The sequence below is a fragment of the Puma concolor genome, chromosome B4 (assembly GCF_028749965.1).
Source record: "Puma concolor isolate L17-30 chromosome B4, mPumCon1.1.hap2, whole genome shotgun sequence".
Lineage (NCBI taxonomy): Eukaryota > Metazoa > Chordata > Mammalia > Carnivora > Felidae > Puma > Puma concolor.
The window spans coordinates 55,585,572-55,604,452 of NC_141673.1; positions in this window are offsets into that span (position 1 = coordinate 55,585,572).

Genomic DNA, 18,881 nt, shown 5'->3' on the forward strand with positions numbered 1-18,881 from the left:
TATAGTAATAGAAAGCTGATATAAACTATAACTCAGGTTTTCTTATTTCAAAGTCAATGACTTTTTTCTATGTATTACCCAAACTGCTAATATCACATGTGTAATAAAATTAAGGACTCCATAAAACAAACCTAGATATAACTACTTTTAATAGAACTAAGCATTATCTTCACATTTGGACATTTAGTTTACATGTCCAGATTATGACAGAACACAATCTGCTACCATCTGTGAATCCATATATATTCTGATTCATTCATTCCTTCCTTCAAAGCAAAAATAATATGTATATTTTCCTTATCATTTTCCTAGGACCAGGTGACATAAATACTAAGTTCAATGAAGTCAAAAGAATATCTAGTTTCCATAAGAAAGATAAATGTGATTTCCTAAGGGTAAATGTAAAAAAGAACGGAAGGTATGACAGAGCTAACAAATTGATAAATTGAACTCAGAAAAGGAAATATCCCTTATTACTCTCAATTTAGAAGCCTGATTCTTATTTCAGACCACACAGATCTGCACTGTTTTTCCAAATTTGCCAGAAACACCTTTAGGAGAACCAGTTAAATTCCTTTTGACTCTGCTGGTTTCCCTCTTTAGCTGGAAAAAATACATATATTTCTACCATACAGATAAGCTTCAACTGAAACAATTTTCTGCAGCCATAAACTATGTTATCCTTGGGGGGTGGATCAGGAGGGTGGAATAGGAAGACCCTGAACACTTCCTCCTATGGACACACTAAATCTATATCTACTTATGGATTAATCCCTGCTGAAAGAGAACTGGAAACTAGCTGACAATTCCTCCACAACAACAAATAAAAGGGCCACGTTAAGACAGATAGGGAAGGCAGATACAGTGTCTCACCAAAACCCCCTCCCTGTAATGGAAACCCACAATGGGAAGGGATCTCATGGGCCTGGAGACTCTTCCTGAGGAGTGAGAGAATTGCTTCACATCAGGTAACCCAACCCAACTCTTGGGACCTACGCCAGAGAAATAAGGTCCCTAAAATGCTTAACTATGGAAAACAATCAGGTTTATACCCAGGAGATCCATGGGGCTATGAGGATCTGAGATATTCCTTAGGAGAGACTCATGTGTAGACTCACTCATCCTGGGATTCAGTGTGAAAGCAGCAGCTTGAGAGCTAACTGGATTATATGTGAAAGAGCTTCATTTGTTAATCTTAAAGCATCTGCCAGAGCAACAAGGGCCATTTGGGACTTTCTCTGGGTACAAAGGTACTGGCAAGTGCCACTTTTGCATTCTTCCTCCACAGCCTCACCAAAACCTTGCTAAAAATGCTGCCATATCCCTAACACTATTTTCCTGCCTCACTAAAGCTGCGTGTCCTGCCCCTAGCACTCTTCCCTGCATGCTAAAGCTGTGTATATGCCTCACTCCTGCAGCTTTACTAAAGCCTGTGGATGAGCACAGACAGATGAGCACAGTCTACAGGGGATGCACCTTGATCACCTGTCCCTGGTGGCCAGAAGAACTATATTTCTATACAGAACTATAATAATTGCAAAGACAGTTCTGGGCAGGCTACTGTATACAGGGCACTACACAGACAGCAGACTGAAGCACATACCTAGTCTGTCTGTGAAAAAAAAGGTCTATCTACTTGTCCTGGAACTCCAACCCAAAGGACAGGCTTCAGGTTTGCCACACATCTAGAGGCTACAGAGGCACCTTCAGGGAACACAGGCAGGAAAATATGAATTTAGAGCCCTCCCTAGGTCTTGCCACAGCTCCCTGGAATCCCAAGGAAAGAGTGTATACATTTGCCTAAAGCCTCAATTTTTGCAACTGTAACCTAAGGAAAACTTACACATCTTGTATGGAAGGCAGCAGGGCTTACCACTGTGGTCCCACAAGACTATATGTATCTATAGTGTTTAAAATCTGCTGCCAGAGGATATGGCTTCTTAGCCTGGAACCAGATGGTGAGATCATTTCCTCTAGAACATTGGCAGGTCTTGGCACACTCTCAACAACTGAGAACTATCAAGAATAAATCAGGCTACTTAGATGATCACAAAGGTTTGAGAGACACCCAAGAGGTAGAGCAAGGTTAAATGATAAGTTTCATCTCCTACACAAGGTCACTCCATCAAAACCAGGAGAGGTAACTATTTCACCTAACACGTAGAACACAGAACATCAAGCAATATGAGGAAAGATAGTTATGTGTTCCAAATGAAAGAACAAGACACAATCTCAGGAAAAGACCTTAATGAAAATGAGATAAATAATCTACCTGATAAAGAATTCAAAGTAATGGTCATAAAAATGTTCACCGCATTGTGATTAAAAAATAATAATTTTTAAAATTTTAAATAAAAATGCTCACTAAATTCAGGAATAAGATGGATGAACAGTGACAATATCAACAAACAGAATATTAGAAGTATGAGACAAAAGTCACAGAGGTGAAGAACAGAATAACTGAACTGAAAAATACACTAGAGGGGTTCAACAGCAGACTAGATGAAGCAGAAGAATGGATCAATGGCCTGGAAGACAGGGAAGTGGAACTCACCTAAACAGAGCAGCAGAAAGAAAAAAGAATATTGAAAGGTGAAAATAGCCTAAGGAACCTATGGGACAACATCAACTGAAATAACATGTGCATTTTAGAGGGCCCAGAAGAAGAGAGCAAGAAATGGGCAAAAAACTTATGTGAAGAAATAATAGCTGCAAAATGTCCTAACCTAGGGAAGGAAACAGCCATCCAAATCCAGGAAGTACAGAGAGTTCCAAATAAGAGCAACCCAAAGAGATTCACACCAAGACACATTACAATTGAAGTATCAAAAGTAAAGATAAAAAGAGAATCTTAAAAACAGCAGAAGAAAAACAATTTGTTATGTACAAGGGAACCCCCATAAGACTATCAGCTGATTTTTTCAGTAGAAACTTTGTAGGCCAGAAGGAAGTACCATGAGATATTCAAAGTATAGAAAAGAAAGCAAAAACAAAAACAAAAAGGGTGAAGAATACTCTACCCAGCAAAGTTATCATTCAGAACTCAAAGAGAGATAAAGACTTTTCTAGTCAAACAAAACTAAAGGAATTCATCACCACTAAACCAGCTTTTCAAGAAATGTTGGTGTAATTCTTTAAGCTAAAAAGACATTAACAACAAGAAAACATATGAAAGTAAAAATCTCACTGGTAAAGGCAATATATAGTAAAGGTAGTGGATTAAACACTTATAAAGCTAGTACAAAGGTTAAATGACAAGTGGTAAAGTAACTCTAACTACAATAATTAGTTAAGGGATACACAAAAGATGCAAAATATGACATCAAAAATATAAAATGTGTGGTGGGGGCAAAAATGTAAAGTTTCTAGAATTCATTCAAATTTAAGTTATTGTGTGTGTGTGTGTGTGTGTGTGTGTGTGTGTGTGTATCGGCTGAACCTCATGGTAACCAGAAGGCAAAAACCTACAGTAGATACACAAAATATGAGAAAGAAATCTAAATGTAACATTAAAGAAAAGCATCAAACCACAAGACAAGAGAGCAAGAGAAGAAGAAAGGAGCAGAGAAGAACAACAAAAACAGCAAGGAAACAATTAACAAAATGGCTAAGTACATACTTATCAATAATTACTTTAAATGTAAATGGTTTAAATGTTCTGGTCAAAAGTCACAGAGTATCTGAATGGATAAAAAACAAGACTCGAGGGGCGCCTGGGTGGCGCAGTCGGTTAAGCGTCCGACTTCAGCCAGGTCACGATCTCGCGGTCCGTGAGTTCAAGCCCCGCGTCAGGCTCTGGGCTGATGGCTCAGAGCCTGGAGCCTGTTTCCGATTCTGTGTCTCCCTCTCTCTCTGCCCCTCCCCCTTCATGCTCTGTCTCTCTCTGTCCCAAAAAAAATAAATAAAACGTTGAAAAAAGAAAAAAAAATTAAAAAAAAAACAAAAAACAAGACTCATCTATATGTTGCCTACAAGATACACACACACACACACACACACACACACACACACACACAGTCTGAAAGTCTAAGGGACAGAAAAAGATATTCCATACAAACGAAAATGAAAACTGGTGTAGCCATACTTATGTCAGGCATAGAAGACTTTAAATTTTTTTAATGTTTATTTATTTTTGAGAGAGAGAAAGAGAGACAGAGACAGAGACAGAGAGTGGAGGGTTGGGGGCAGAGACAGAAGAAGACACAGAATCTGAAGGAGGCTGTAGGCTCTGAGCTGTCAGCACAGAGCCCGACACAGGGCTTGAACTCACAGACCACGAGATCATGACCTTCGCTGAAGTCAGGTGCTCAACCAACTGAGCCACCCAGGCACCCCAGGCAAGAAAAGACTTTAAAGCAAAGACTAATAAAAGACAAAAAAGGGCATTGCATAATGATGAAGAGGTCAATCCAACAAGAGGATATCACATTTGTAAACATTTATGCGACCAATATAGGAGCATCTACTTATACAAAGTAAACATTAATACATCTAAAGGGAGAAACTGACAGCAATAAAATAATAGTAGGGTACTTTTATATCCCACTTAAATCAATGAATAGATCATCTAGACAAAAATCAATAAGGAAACATCAGTCTTCAGCAAACACATTAAACCAGATGGACTTAATAAACACAACAGAACATTTCATCTAAAACAGCAGAATATACATTCTTCTCAAGTGCACCTGGAACATTCTCCAAGAGAGATCACATGTTAGGCCACAAACAAATCTCAATGAATTTAAGAAGACTGAAATCAAATAAAGCATCTTCTTCAGCCACAATGGTATGAAACTAGAAAATCAATTATAAGAAGAAAACTAGGAAATCACAAATATGTAGAGATTAAACAACATTATACTGAACAACCAATGGGTCAACAAAGAAATCAAAGGGGAAATTAAATATATACCTTGAGACAAATGAAAATGGAAATATAGCATCTCTATGGGATAGAGCAATAGTAGTTCTAGGAGACAAGTTCATAGCAATACAGTCTTACCTCAAGAAACAAGAAAAATCTCAAAGAAACAATATAACTTTATGCTTAAATAAACTAGAAAAAGAAGGATAAATAAGGCCTAAAGTTAGTAGAAGGAAGGAAATAATAAAAGATGAGAGCAGAAATAAGTGAAATAGAGAAAAAAAAAACACCAATAGAAAAGAATAATGAAACCGAGAGCTGGTTCTTTGGAAAGGTAAACAAAATTGACCACTAGCTAGACACACACAATAAAAAGAGAAGTCTCAAATAAATTCATAAATTAAAGAAGTTATAACTGGTACCACAGAAATACAAAGTTATAAGAGACTATTATGAACAACTAAGTGCCAACAAAAGGGACAACATAGAAGAAATGATAAATTCCTAGGAACATACAATCTTCCAAGACTGAATCAGGAAGAAATAGATAAACTGAATAAACCAATTACTAGTAAAGAAACTGAATCAATCATCAAATCCCTCCAAAACTAAAAACCCAAGACCAGACAGCTTCACTGGTGAATTCTACCAAACATGCAAATATTTAATACCTATCCTTCTCAAATTCTTCCAAAAAATTGAAGAGGTCTTATTTTATGAGACCATCATTACCATTATAACAAAACCTGACAAGGATACCACAAGAAAATAAAATTGCAGGCTAATATCCCTGATGAACATAGATGCAAAAATCCTCAACAAATTCAACATTAAAAGGATTGTACACCATGATCAAGTGGAATTTATTCCAGAGATATAAGAATGGTTCAAAAATCTACAAATCAATCTACATGATACACTGCATTAAGAAAATAAAAGAAAAAATATTATGATCATTTCAATAGACACAGAAAAGGCATTTGACAAAACTCAACATCCATTTACAATACAAAACTCTCAACAAAGGGAATGTAATTCAATATCATATGACAAACCCCCTGCTAACATGATACCCAATGGTGAAAAGCTCAAAGCTTTTTCTCTAAGATAAGGAACAAGGTAAGAATGCACACTCTTGCCACTTTTATTCAACATAGTATTGGAAGTTCTGAAAACATCAATCAGTCAAGAAAAAGAAATAAAAGGAATCCAGATTGTAAAGGAAGAAGTAAAACTGTCACTATTTGCAGATGCTTAAGGACTCCATCAAATATTGCTGGAGCTAATAAATGAATTCAGTAAAGTTGCAGTTTACAAAATCAATATACATTAATCTGTTATATTTCCAGACACTGATAATGAACTATCAAAAAAACAAAGAAATTAAGAAAACAGCCCCACTTACAATTTCATTGTAAAGAGAATCAAATCCCTAGGAATAAATGTAACCAAGAAGGTGAAGGATATGTACAGTGAAAACTATCAGACACTGAAATAAACTAAAGAAGACACAAATAAATGGAAAGATATTTTGTGTTCATGGATTGGAAGAATTAATATTGTTCAAATGTCCATACTATCCAAACAATCCACAGATTCACTACAATCCCTATCAAAATTCCAACAGCATTTTTCATAGAACTTGAACAAACAAGATCTTAAAATTTGCATGTAACCACAAAAGACCCTGAATAGCCAAAGCAATCTGAGGTTGAGAGGGTTCCTGTAAGTACTCATTGACAAAGAAAAACAAAGCTAGAGATACTGTAGTCTCTGATTTCAAACTATACTACAAAACTATAGTAATCAGAACAGTATGGTACTGGCATAAAAACAGACACAGACCAATGGAACAGAATAGACAGACCCTCACATATATGGTCAATTCATTTATGACAAAGGAGCCAAGATATACAATGGGGAAAGGACAGTCTCTTCAATAAATGGTGTTGGGAGAATTCAACAGCCACATGCCAAAGAGTGAAACTGGACCCCTATCTTATACCATACACAAAAATTAAGTCAAAATGGATTAAAGACTTGAATGTGAAACCTGAAACTCCTAGAAGAAAACATAGGGGGTAAGCTCCTTAACACTGGTCTTAGCACTGAATTTTTGAATCCAATTCCAAAAGCAAAGGTAACAAAAACAAAAAGAAACAAATGGAACTACTTCAAACTAAAAACAAACAAAACAAAGAAGTTTTGCATAGCCAAATAATCTTAGTGGGGAAGAGGTTCTGAGATACAGTGCCTACTTCTTTTCTTGACCCTGATGGAAAGCCTGGGGATGGTGTAGTTTGAGACCCAGTGTGTAACTGACCCTCTATTTTGGGAAAAGTAATCTATGCTCCATACTGTCTGGGTATTGACCTCTTCTGGTGGACTACCTGAAAGACTTCTGGGAAAGTTTGAGTGAAACAGATACATAATATTTTGTTTTCTAGCTCTCTCACTTCCCAAGTGTGTAAGGTAGCAAGTTACTTATTGTCTTTGAAATAAGTAACTCATTCTTTTTTTTTCTTTGACATTTTAATTTTTTTTAATTTTATTTTTTTATTTTTTTAAAATTTACATCCAAATTAGTTAGTATATAGGGAAACAATGATTTCAGGAGTATATTCCTTAATGCCCCTTACCCATTTAGCCCATCCCCCCTCCCACAACCCCTTCAGCACCTCATTCTTTTGAATTATTTTGAAATACTCTTCCTTGTCTACTAAAAAATGGGAGTAGTGATATTTACCTCTACAGAAATGTTAGAATTAGTTACCTGCTGTGGTATTTAGCATACATTAGATATAAACTGAAGTCCTGTTTCCCTTTTGTTAAATCCAACTGTGGATTGTGTTGCTGCTTGTAGGAAGTCCCTATTTTTTTTTCCAGAAGTAAGCCTGAATGTCTTCAAAGGCAAACTTCAGTGTCTAAGGAAATGAAGATATGTCCGTGACCTGAAAGAACTTTGAGAAGTGCGGTCACCTAATGTCCACTCATAGTAGATGTGATATCATTTAATCCTGAGCCTCACTTCCCTGCAGTGAGTCCTTCACGGAAACACATCTGCAAGATTAAGTAGAAATAATTTAATATGCAAACTTATTAGGATGAAAAACATGGCTATGAATATGACATTTGGATTTTATAATAATTAATATTCATTGCTTCATATTTTAAATGAATTAATTATATTTCAGTAAACATTTACTCAATACACACTATGTATTGAACTGTATTAGACTATTAAGCACAAAAAACATAAGTGCTATATATTCTATGCCCTTGAGGAAGTAAAATCTAGTTGTTTTTGCAGGTGAAATTGCAGGTGAACAGCTATAGCCCATTACATGAATCCTTCCCTAGAACATGACCAAAAGGCCATACCATCAGAATGTAAACATGTACTTATCTCGTGGTTTGCTAAACAATATGGATATGCATTCAAACTGTTCACATATGAGGGCAAAATAAATAAAATGGGTTCGTCTAAACCTCCCCGTTCTAAAAATGGTAATTCTCTTAATGTAGTATATGGCCATATTAGCTGCTTGGAGAAGAATATATCACCATGTCTAATCATCAAGTTGACTGCTGCCTAAAGTCCAAAAGGTGATTTTTTTCTTTTACCTTACATATGCTGCTACTGGAAAACTTTTTCCTATTTTCTTCCTGTACAACTGGATTTTAGTACATTGTGTTCCACTGAAGTTCCATTATGAGAGGGAAAACCGAATAGATTACCAAATACAAGAATTCAACATGTCTTCAGATGAATCATACAGATAATTTAATATTCAGTAATGGTATTACTGCTAACCAAAGAGAGAGTAGCTCTTCGTATTTGTGTATATTCAATGAAAATGTGGACACATGATCTTAAAAAAATTGTGTGTTTTCATGGGATTTTATGAAGTGCTTTTACCACTTAAGCTTTAAACGTACCCATGTTCTATTTGAGGGGGAAGTGCAGTCTTTCTGAGATATATTTGGGTAACTGATTTTTTTTCCTTACAAAATGTTGATTGCCCCTGAATATTCTGATGTCTTAGATAAAATAATAGATACATAGGGGTTCCTGGGTGGCTCAGTACGTTAAGCGTCTGACTTTGGCTCAGCTCATGATCTCATGGTTTGTGGGTTAGAGCCCCCCGTCAGGCTCCATGCTGACAACTCAGAGCCTGGAGCCTGCTTCGGATTCTTTGTCCCCCTCCCTCTACACCCTTCCTGTGAGCGCGCGCTCTCTCTCTCTTTCTCAAAAATAAATTTAAAAAAAAATTAAAAAATAACAAATAAATCAAGTATAGGATTACCTTTAGGCAGTTTAGCAATCCATAATACATATCTCTTGAAATAATCTTTGATTAGACTTGATACACTAAATCATGCCCATTTTTCAGGCAAAATAATAGCGGTCACTGAGTATACATTTAAAAAATAAGACTTTAAGGGTTTTCTATAACAGAAGGGTACTTGTACTTCTTTTTACTCATTTAAAAATAGATTTTAAAGTGAGATTACATCTAGAGAATATAAGATAAAGATATTTAACTTGCAACAAAAACTAGAAAATGACTTTTTAAACTTTGGTCTGGTACAATATAAAAATTTCCCACACTTTATATGTCTGTTAAAATGAGCCTTTCCTGTGTGTGTGCATGTGTCTATTTCAGTGCATTAATAAAATTGAACTTACTGAGTATGTTTACTGAATGTTTTATTCTATGTTGCATATCTGTCCTTTAATTACACTCTCAGAGGCCATGACTACATGCAATAAAACTTATCTCCAGAGATGACTTAAAATTTTCAGACATGTTAATAAAATTTTCATCTGTTGATTAAATGTATTATATTATAGGTAAGCTACCTGTTAAATGGACAAATATTCTAGGTTGACAAATAAACACTATATTTTTCAACTTCCTTTTCCTCCTTGGCCATCATTTGCCCTGAATCTGTATCGCCAGTTCCTTCTTTTTTTTTTTTTTTTTAATTTTTTTTTCAACGTTTTTATTTATTTTTGGGACAGAGAGAGACAGAGCATGAACGGGGGAGGGGCAGAGAGAGAGGGAGACACAGAATCGGAAACAGGCTCCAGGCTCTGAGCCATCAGCCCAGAGCCTGACGCGGGGCTCGAACTCACGGACCGCGAGATCGTGACCTGGCTGAAGTCGGACGCTTAACCGACTGCGCCACCCAGGCGCCCCAGCCAGTTCCTTCTATTTGGGTCCCAACTGAAGGTTCCATCTCATCCAATGTTTGACCTAATCCTCTCTGAGGCACATTGTATTTATTTAATTTACTTTAATTTCTCCCACTCCAAGTCTTTTTATAATTGGCTAATAACTATAAGTGAGCCCATAATTTGTTTTAATACTCCAAAGGTTCCTAGCTGCTTGATTTCCGTGCTCACTCAGCCCTGCCATCATTAAAGTCTTAACCAGTTGTTTTGGGGGGGCATTGTCTTTCACATTCACCTCCAATTCCGTATCAGAATGTTTGCACCCTGTTCTGCCTGGTTCTGACCTCTACTCCATCAACAGAAGCATGCAAAAACTATTTTCTCTAATTTTTGAAACCAGATTGGGTTGCTTCTTATCTGGTTTCAGAGAGCTTCAGGGTCTTTAATTAACCCAAGTTGAAGCAAAAGTGTTTCAATTCTCTGCAGTGGAGCTGAGATCAGAATATATGTTTCAAAATGAATTAAGTAAAAGCTTTTACTCTATTAATTCCTTTTTAGCTACTTTAGTTTTATTTTGTTCTTTTTCTTCATTTTGGATTGGACACTTTGGATTTTGCCAGAGCAATTAGACTGGAGCCTCTTGACGTAATGATGTAATGCTAATAATGATATTATTATTATCTTAGTTTTATATTTACGTCATCAGATCAGTGGTATTGGGCCAGAGAGTCTGGATCATGTGTTCTAATGATATATTTTGAATCAGAAGTTTCTAGGTTCTGTTTAATAGATCTTTCATGTAGAGAGGCCCTTATACATTTAGGTTCTCATCTCCTGTGAGAAATGGCTCAAACCAAAAGACCTGTCTCCACAAGAGCAAACCACACTTTGCAGGCTCCGTGAAGTCCAAATCCAGTTTTATAAAACAAGCATTTCTGTGAAGAATATGTGTTATACAGAGTTGCGTTTCTGCCTTCTACAACATAGGGAAGATAAAGATGTTCTTAATCTGGCTTTATAAACCCCATTCACCCTATGGGCTTAGTAAATGTGAAGGTGCTTGCTTGATGGCACCAGTAACTGAGATGGGGTTAAGAATTTCAGAGCTACTGGCATGTTATGGCAAGATGGGGGACAGAGGGGAACTTACATTTCCTGTAATGTTTGGAACGGCCTCACACAATGAAGAAAATACCAGCATCGGAATATATGGTAAGACACAAACTCTTCACAATTTTGTCATAACTCTGTTGGTTTGCTTGCTCTTTGGTGTCTTTGTTTATTTTTGTGATGGGCTCCGTGTGTTTCATGCTCTTCCAGACATGTGGAGTTTCCAAAGATCTCAGAATGAAGTTTCAGTTGAGGCATAGTTCCACAATTAATTAATCATTCTTGTCCAGCCCAATAAAAAGTTTGGACGAGCAAGGTATTCCATCCATAAATTTAGGGACATAGGAATATTTCATTTAAAAAAATCCGTTAAGTCAAAATAATTCTGACTCTCAACCCAAATTCTGGCATCTAGCAGAAAACTTAATCTAGTCACCTTTTGAGCCTGTCTCCCCAGAGTCCTGCAAATCTCCCCGGACCGCAACATACTGCCTAGGGTTTGGCTGAGTTGTGCTAGTTTCAGCGTAAGTTGTAAGATTTCAAGGCTAACCTTGTTACTCCAGGTCTACCCATAACTTCAGGCAGCACAGCTAGTTCATTATAGTCCTGTGGCTCTGATCCGATGTGATGTGCTTGAGGAAAGCAAATCCATGAGGGTGAGAACTGCATAGATATTCCACTCGTGTACATTATATAGTGAGTTTGCAGTTTTGTTTCTCATTCTTCCTATGTTCTCTACACCATAGCCAATTACTGCATTCTCTTACAAATACCATTTATAAAATGGGTTTACAAGATACAAAACTTAAAATAATGAGGTTATATTCTTAGGAATAATGGCTTAATAAATGTTTGATTTTTTTTTAAATCTGTTTTTTTTTGCTGGCTCCACAATTCATTTCAGGATATGTGTCTTCTTTTCTAACTAGTACTCTGTTGTTTTATCAAGGCAAAGGTTCTTAGGCTAACAGACTGTGTTTAGCCTTCAAAACAGAATTGTAAACAGAAACTAAATGAAAACCAGGTTCATAATTTTATAGATTGTTCAACCCTGCTCTAGACATTGATGTGTTCTGTTACTAAAACATGGTGTCTGTTTTTAGCGATGATAATAAAGAAATACAGAATGTGATGTATATAAGGGGTTCACGGTAATAAATAAATTAAAATAACCTTAGGGTTTTAAGTACAATAGTGAATGGGTGAATAATGAATCCTCTGTCTGGAATATCCTATTTTCTAAGCGATATGAATATGAGTATTGTTATATGTGTGACTAACTTTATGACATACCATCTTCTAAAAATAGAAGGTTGAAAGGATAAACAGGCAAATCCAGATGGAAGGAAATTAAGAGTTCATTAAAGAATAAATTTAAAAATTTTTCTCATATACAAAGTAAACACATAGTGTACTGTATGATAAACACAGTGTAAACTTTCATTAAACAGAAGCACTTTCTATTTTCACAAAAACTAGCAAGATGTGTTACCACATTGAAGACTTTACTAAGTTTTATGCAACTAGCTACTAGAGAAAATTGGCCAGACCCATTAGACTGGAGCCTATCACTAGAAATATTGGAATCACATTTTCAAGGAAATTTGTACATGTAAGCATTAATATTTCTGAAAGCACATTTATTCTTGGGGAAAATTATAATCATTTGGACCATTTACGCTTTTCTGTTTACATTTCTAATTTTTCTGATGATTTGATCTTCAAACTCATCTTAAATTAGAGTCGAGTTGTCATAGTCTTCTGTCCCCATGGGCACCTCCCTTTCACTTTACATCCTTCCATTAGAAAGTACGTTTCAAATTGCTCTAAGACTCTGGAGGAAGGCTGTTCTCTTGTTTCAGTGTACCTCTTCTTGTGAAGCTGATGCAAACTCTTTTTTTGTAAAATGTTAAATTGACTTAAATGAAGAAACTATTGCATTTAACTTACATGTTAAATCAAGATGCCTGTATTTCCATAGTGGGATATTGATATCTATAGGAAACATTACTTTGCTTAAATTTAATCATAAAAAATAAACCAAATTATACTCATATGAAGAAGAGTCATGTTTTATATATGACAACTACATTTTTGGAACTTTAATATTCTTCATCAGTTACAGTCAAAGGTAAGTGTTAGGTCATAACTATTTCATTTGTGAATTAAGGCCAACTAATTCCTTCTCTCTCTGTTATTTTAAACCTAACCTGACTATTGCTTTTTGGCTTTTCTGTGCTATACAGAAATTATAATGCTTTACTAGTTAAATACTTTAATTATGTTCCTTAATATTTCCTGGTTTGGAAAGGCCTTCTACATCCTCTGATTACTCATATTTAATTCTTATATGAGGTTTCATTTGTCACATTTGTTTATTTTAGTGCATTCACAGAGTTGTGCATCTACCCCTATAAATTTAGGACATTTCCATCACCCCAGTAAGCAACCCTGTACCCATTAACAGTCATTCTCCTTCCCTCCACCCTTAGCCCTAGGAAACCACTAATCTACTTTCATTCTCTACAAATTTGCCTATTCTGGATATTTCGTATAAATGGGAAAACATTACAACATGCGATCATTTATTACTGGCTTCTTTCACTTAGCATAATGTTTTTAAAGATCATCCATATTATGCCATGTATTAGTACTTTTATCCTTTTTATTGCTGAATAATGTTAAATTATATCAACATGTCATATTTCGATTATCCACTTAACAGTTGGTAGACATTTTATACATGTACAAGTTTGTGTGTATTTCTCTTGGACATGTAGCTAGAAGTAGGATTGCGAGGTCTTATGGAAATCATTTCACACTTGAAGAACTGCCAGATTGTTCTCTGGAACAGTTTCACTATATTACATCCTCAACAGCAATGTGTAAGGGTTCTAATTTCTCCACATCCACCCAAACATTTGTCATTACCTCTCATTTTGACTGTATCCATCCTAGTGGGTATTTCATGACAGCTTGATTTAGTCTTTAATGGTAATGATTCAGCATAATATTAGGTGCTCACTGGTTATTTGCCTATCTTCTTTAAGGAAATTTCTATTTAAAATCTTTGCCTGTTTTATTATTTTTATTTTTTAAGTTTATTTATTGAAAGACAGAGAAAAAGAGAGAGCGAGCATGGGCAGAGGAGGGGCACAGGGAGAGGGAGAGAGAGAATCCCAAGCAGGCTCTGCACTGGCAGCACAGAGCCCTAGGAGGGACTCTAACTTAGGAACTGTGAGATCATGACCTGAGACGAAATTAAAAGTCAGATACTTAATTGACTGAGCCACTCAGGCGCCCCCAAATCTTTGCCTGTTTTAAAATTAGGTGGATTTTCTTTCTTTCTTTTTTTTTTTTTTTTTTTTTGTTATTGAATTGTAACTTGTACACTAAAAACGTTGAAAGAAGTGGTGAGAGTTGAGACATACCTCCTTGGCTCCTGATCTTAGGGAGAAAAAATTTTTCTGTTTATCGTATTTAGAGGCTGTTGAGCTTCTTGAATGTTTACATTAATGCTTTTCAGCAAATTTGGCAAAATTTAGCCATCATTTCCGTGAATTTTTTTTTTTTTTTTTGTCTGTCCCTTTCTTTCCTTGTGGCATTCATGTTATATGCATGCTGGTGTGGCTAACAACATCTCGTATTTCCCTGAGTCTCATTTTTCTTTCTGTCTTTTTTTGAGGATTAGACAATCTTTCTTGATCTATCTTAAAGTTCAGTGATGTTTTTCTTCTACCAATTCGAGTCTACTACTTAGCCCCTCTAGCAAACTTTTCAGTTCAGTTTTCATAGCTTGCCTTTTCCACTTTGCTTTTAAAATATTTATATATTTTATTGATACTCTATGTTTGATGTCATATCTTCTTTTAATTCTTTATAGATGGTCTCCTTTAGTTCTTTGTACATATTTATAATGACTGTCTTGAAGTCTTTATATGCTAAGTCCAGTGAATGCCTAGGTTTCTTCAAAAGCAGTTTCTATCAAACGCTATTTTTTTTCCCTGCATGGATCACTCTTTGTTATTTCTATGCATGTTTCATATATTTTTGGTGAAAATTGGAGATTTCAGATAATATCTTGAAGTAAACTACTGATTTCCTTCTCCTCTCCCCAAAGGTATAAATGTTGCTGTTGTTATTTGTTTGGTCATTTATTTGTTTAGTGATTTGGTGGAACCAATTCTATGAAGTCAAGTTCCTGGCACTGTGAAATTTCCAATATCTGTCTTCAGATTATTTTTTATTAATGTTATCTTTGAGCCTGGTTATATAGAGGTCACCTTGAATTAAAAAAAAAGGTCTACTTAGTGGTCAAAGGCTGTGTTTAAGCAGCCTTAGCCAGCTAGTTTTTTGCTTTTTACCACTGGATATGTGAGTGTGTGTGTGTGTGTCAGACTGCTATTACAGTGCAAAGTATTTATGTTTTTGCCCCCTGCCCCACTCAGCTAGGTACTAATAGCTCGGAGTTTTCCTCTTCAATCCCTCTTGAGAGGCCTTATCCTTTGGTATGCGTGCACTCCTCCAGACTTCCAAGGACCCAGGTGGTTTTTTTTAACTTGACTTCTTGGAGTTTCTTTTGGATCAAAATGGATTATTGTTTGGCTGGTGTTTGGTAAGAGGTTGTGTTTAGGCCCCTTGACAAGTGACATTTCCATCATTTGTCAACTGATTTGTGCACGGCTTTGGGAAGGTTTGCAAGTCTGCTCTACATCCTTTATTTTAAATTTAAACACTCAAACAAGAATAGAAAAATAATAATTTATTCATTCAACAATGTATACTTTGTGCTACAATGTCCCAAGAACTACTGGGAAAGAAGGAGATACAGGAATGAACAAGAAAGGCAACTATTGGGCTGTTATGGATCTTACATTTTAGACGAGGAGATAGCCAGTCGTCAAAGAATTGCAGTGAAGGCTGGATTTAGTTTTTTCTTTTTCTTTCTTTCTTTCTTTCTTTCTTTTTTTTTTTTTGAGGATGGATTTTTAAAATTAACTTCTTAAGGGTGAGGAAAGTCTGTTGAAAAACTGTTGCCCTCTCTCTGCCCCTCCCTTGCTCATGCTCTATCTCAAGAATAAACATTAAATTGTTTTTAAAAAAAACCCACAACATATGTTAATTCTTTCATAATTCTGGAGGCTGGAAATTCAAATTCAAGCTTTCTGACAGGGCTGGTTCTTTTTGGAGGCCCTGAGAATCTTTGGGTGTCTCTCTCTCCTAGCTTCTGGTGGTGGCCCACAATCCTTGGTACTTCTTGGCTTGCAGCAATACAACTTGAATCTCTCCCTCAGTTTTCACAAAGTCTTCTCTGTGTCTTTTTGTGCAAAATCTCTCTTACATTTCTTTCATAAAGACACTTGTCAATGGAATTAGGGTTCATCTTAAATCTAGCATGACCTCATCTCAAGATGTATAATTTAGTTACATCTGCAAAGACCCTATTTCTAAGGACACATTCATAGGTAACTGGCATTAGGATTGGACATACCATTTTGAGAGTTGCAACTCAATCCACTACAGGAGGATTCTAGTTTTCTTTTAGAATTATTCATGGGAAATTTGGGTTTAGGAAGGGTCACTGTTAAAATTGGGGTGGTGACATTACAAATAGATGTGAAAGAAAATTACTAATGGTTTTTCTTGATGGTACATGAAAACAAAAACAAAACAAAAACAAAAACGAAAAACAAACAAACAAACAAAACCTAGATTTCAACTCTCCCAGAAGACACTCACAGTCAGGAAAAAGCTGGATATCTCTTACAATGATTCAGTTTGATCTGTTAGTTAGCCTTTTCCTCTTTTCTTCCTATCTTCCTTCCTCCCTCTCTCCTTTCCTGTCTTTCAATCTCTGTTTCTCACTCTCCTCACTTTTCCTTTCTGCTACCTTCTTCCTTTCATTTTTTTAACATTACACATAGTTTTATACAAGTTGCATCTTATCATGCATTCCACATGTCTTATGTTAAATATAATGAATCCTATTCATGAAGTCCTCATTCTATATTCATTAATTTGCCATAGTGTACACATTCTTCCATGTCTCCCATATTACATTCCCTCCCATCATCTTTTTCAAATTTTTTAATGTTTATTTTTGAGAAGGAGGGGGGAAGAGAGAGAGCGACAGAATGAGAGAGCAAGCAAGAAAGAGAGAGAGAGAGAGAAGAGAGAGAATGGGGGAGGGGGAGGGGCAGAGAGAGAGAGGGAGACACAGATTCCAAAGCAGGCTCCAGGCTCTGAGCTGTCAGCACAGAGCCTGACGTGGGGCTTGAACTCATAAACCATGAGATCATGACCTGAGCTGAAGTCAGACGCTCAATCAGCTGAGCCACCCAGGCGCCCCTATATCCCCTAGCATCATCTTAAGTCTTAATTTTAATGTCTTTCATGATTCATGAACCTCATCTTATCTATTAGTTCTCTTCCTTCAGCATGCTCTAGTCTCTCCCACATGAAATATCAAATTAGACAAAACTGTAGTTTCCCTCCATCTTTCTGTTTTTCTTCACAGCTAACATGCTTAAAAAATAGTTTATGCATATTTGCTCTGTGCCTCCCACCAATTCACCATGTCGTTGGCATTCCCTCTACTCTGCAAAAGTGAAACTACTAAAGTCACTACCAATGTTGCTTAATCCAGTAGCTGTTTTCTAGTCCTCATCTTACTGCACTTCATTCATGACAACATACAAAGAATGTCAGCTAATACTCTGACCCTCTCTTCGCTCAGCTTTCATAGCATTATAATCATCGTAATAATCTGCCATTTCTCTCATTTTCTTTCCTATTTGCTTTTGTTGCCTTCTCCTGTGACTTTTGGGGTCCATCTCAGCTTGATACAAGGTACTCTATTCTATTCTCTGTTGTCTAAATAAGCAATGCTTTAACTCCTTTGGATTAACATGCCGTTTATATATTGTTACGTGCACACTAACTGTTCACATCTCAGTAATTTCTTCTATACTCTAAATGTATATCAAGCTACAACCTTGTAATCTCCACTAGATGTTGAATTCATGATATTTTCACTTTTTTTTTTTCCTTCTGCAATCTTCTTCTTTTGCAGTCAATGTCATCACCATTAACCCAGGTCTTTGTGCCAATAACCCAGAAGTCATGATTGGCATCTTCCTTTCACTGGAGACATTTAGTTAATTACCAAGTCTTGTCACTCCCTACTCTGAAATGAATCTCAGATCCATCCAGATCACTCTGTCACCACTGACAATACATCTTAGTTCCAGGATTTATCTTTCCTTTCCCACACACTGCAACAACTTCCTAAAAGATCAGGTACTTCCTCACCATAGCACAATGATCGTCTAATCATATAAGTTGTATCTTCTTATTTCTCAATTCGAACCTCTTTAATTGCTTCTTCTTTCTCTTAACATAAAGTTAAAACTCCCTAGCATGGCTTGTGAGGTCATGCATCACACGGAGCCCAATTGCTTTGCCAGCATCATCATCCCTCTCTACTGCCTTATACACCACCCCTTAGTCACACTGGCCTTCTCTCTAATCCTGAAATGTGCCTGTCCTGGCCTACTTCAGGGCCTATGCTTGGGTTCCCTGCGATCTCTGGCATATAATCACACCATTCTCTCTTTGACAGTGAACTCCCTCTTATTCCTTTCATGTCCCAACTTGAACAATTACTCCAAAAGCCTCTCTCAACATCTTTTGCCCATTTTTTGTCACATCCACCCAGTCTATCTT